General features: G+C 54.9%; 1 non-coding gene across 1 annotated transcript; it reads left to right on the top strand.

Moving 5' to 3' along the window:
* Positions 1–252: 252 nt before the first annotated feature.
* Positions 253–416, top strand: LOC121858063. Its single transcript, XR_006087346.1, has one exon. It is a non-coding gene; the product is annotated as a 5.8S ribosomal RNA (ribosomal RNA).
* Positions 417–2,109: the final 1,693 nt, after the last annotated feature.

The raw sequence follows: 2,109 nt of genomic DNA, 5'->3' as shown, positions 1-2,109 counted from the left end.
GGGTGGACCACACTCGGGCGAGAGCGCGAAGACCGGAGGAGGACGGACGGGGCTTTGGACGGCTGCCCGTCCGTTCCTTACTACCGGCGAATAAGCCTCTTGACCCAAAAAGAGTGAAATTCAAGTGTCAAAAAACAACAACAAGCCGTCCGGCCAAACCCAAACCACAAACTTGGGCTATGTCTGTCAAACCCTTTCATTGAGACTCGACCTGTGATGGTTAGTCGCAAAAAGACCAAATGGCAAATACACAACTCTTAACGGGGGATCACTCGGCTCGTGGGTCGATGAAGACCGCAGCAAACTGCGTGTCGGTATGTGAATCGCAAGAATACCAGATACATCGACAAGTTGAACGCATATTGCGGCGGCGGCAGCCATATGAGCTTGTCGCCGCCACTCCTCTACGAGGGTCGGAAATATACATCCATCGGTTGCTGCGAGTTCGGTGCCTGCTGACTGTCTCCCTGACACGAGGGTAACCCGAACCGAGCTTCCGCCTTGGGGTTTAATCGCCCGCGCCTTGCGCGAGGCGTGCCCTTAAAAACAAGCAAGCCTATCACTAGCAAGTCCATGGACTTGGCGCACCCACATTCAACCACAACAAAGCGACAGTTGTCGCCCTCGCAAATAACTGGAGGCGGCGCTCTTTTGCCTGCTGTCCACAGAGACACGAATGGCCGTCGGCCGCTCATGGCTGATGCTGCACATGTTCTAAGAGGCACTCCATCCCACGAAGAGGAAACGAAACCGGGTCGGATATCTTTTAAGTAAGCCCCGCCGAATTTCGTCTATCACCTCGAAAAGAGTGCTTGGCATGCATTGCAGTGGAACCTAAATTGATGAGTGCGCCTGGGCCCGCAGTCTACCATGTAGTGGTGCAGGCAGAGAGATGAGAATGCTTGGGTGACGCCGTGCTCTTCCTCACGCGCTCCTCCACCCTCTCCCACGGTCAGACGCGGTGTGGGCGTTCTCTTTGAGAGTTCGCCACGAGTCCACGTCTATCTCATGACTGGGAGGGAGGCAGGGGAGTTCTCTCTAAACGCGTTAAAGACGGTGTTGCGCCTCATAACGGCGCTCGCCGGGATAGAGCACTAGTTCTGCAGCCGGAAAGGCCGCTCACGCCAATTAATACTGCGACTCTCGCTCTCTTTCTCCGGATAAACAAGTGCCACTGCTGTGGCATGCGGGAACGGGGAAAGAGGTCAAAGTTTAAGCGGCAAAGGTGCGGCCGAGTAAGGGCGGAACACGAGCGTATATGCATTAAAACTGTGTGTGTATATGACTCTGCGAGAGATGTTCTGTTGGAACACTTTTCCTATTGGCTATTTACCACTCAATGAGAAGGAACGGAGTCAGGGGTGGGAGTGCCGGCGCCATGGCCGCTGGTACCCCCGCGACAAGCCCCTCAAACCTTCCTGCCTGGTAATGTCGGTGGTGAAGAAAGTCGGTGGCAGAGCGTCTTCCGCTTCGTGGTTGGGGAACTTGTTCCCCCTAAGGATGATGAGACCACGATCGACCTCGTAGTAGGAGAGAGCTACCCGCCAAATTTAAGCATATTAATAAGCGGAGGAAAAGAAACCAACAGAGATTCCCTTAGTAAGGGCGACTGAACCGGGAAAAGCCCAGCGCATAACCTCGATGTCTTCGGGCACGAGGGGTGTTGCGTTTCAGAGGGTCCAGCACGCCGTCCCATACCGTCTAAGTCAAGCTTGAAAGCGGCCACTGCCCATGGAGGGTGACAGGCCCTTATGGCGGCGCCCGTGAGGGTACAGATGGGACGGTCGGAAAGGGCCTCTGTAGAGTCGGGTTGCTTGAAAGTGCAGCCCAAAGCAGGTGGTAAACTCCATCTAAGGCTAACTATGACCACGAGACCGATAGCGAACAAGTACCGTGAGGGAAAGTTGAAAAGAACTTTGAAGAGAGAGCTCAAGAGTACGTGAAACCGTTAAGAGCCAAACGGGTGGAAACTCGAAGGTCGAACTGAGGGGATTCAGCTCGTCGGCTGTCGGCTGGGTGGGGTGTTGTAATTGAGCGACCCAAAAATGTTTGGGCGCGCCCCCACTCACGCTGGCGTCGGCGGGCGTATTTCGCCTCGTAGTAGGTCAC

Source organism: Homarus americanus, unplaced genomic scaffold (assembly GCF_018991925.1).
Source record: "Homarus americanus isolate GMGI-L3 unplaced genomic scaffold, GMGI_Hamer_2.0 scaffold17665, whole genome shotgun sequence".
Taxonomy (NCBI): domain Eukaryota; kingdom Metazoa; phylum Arthropoda; class Malacostraca; order Decapoda; family Nephropidae; genus Homarus; species Homarus americanus.
The sequence above is the reverse complement of the archived record's forward strand: the minus strand, read 5'-3'. Positions and strand labels throughout refer to the sequence as shown.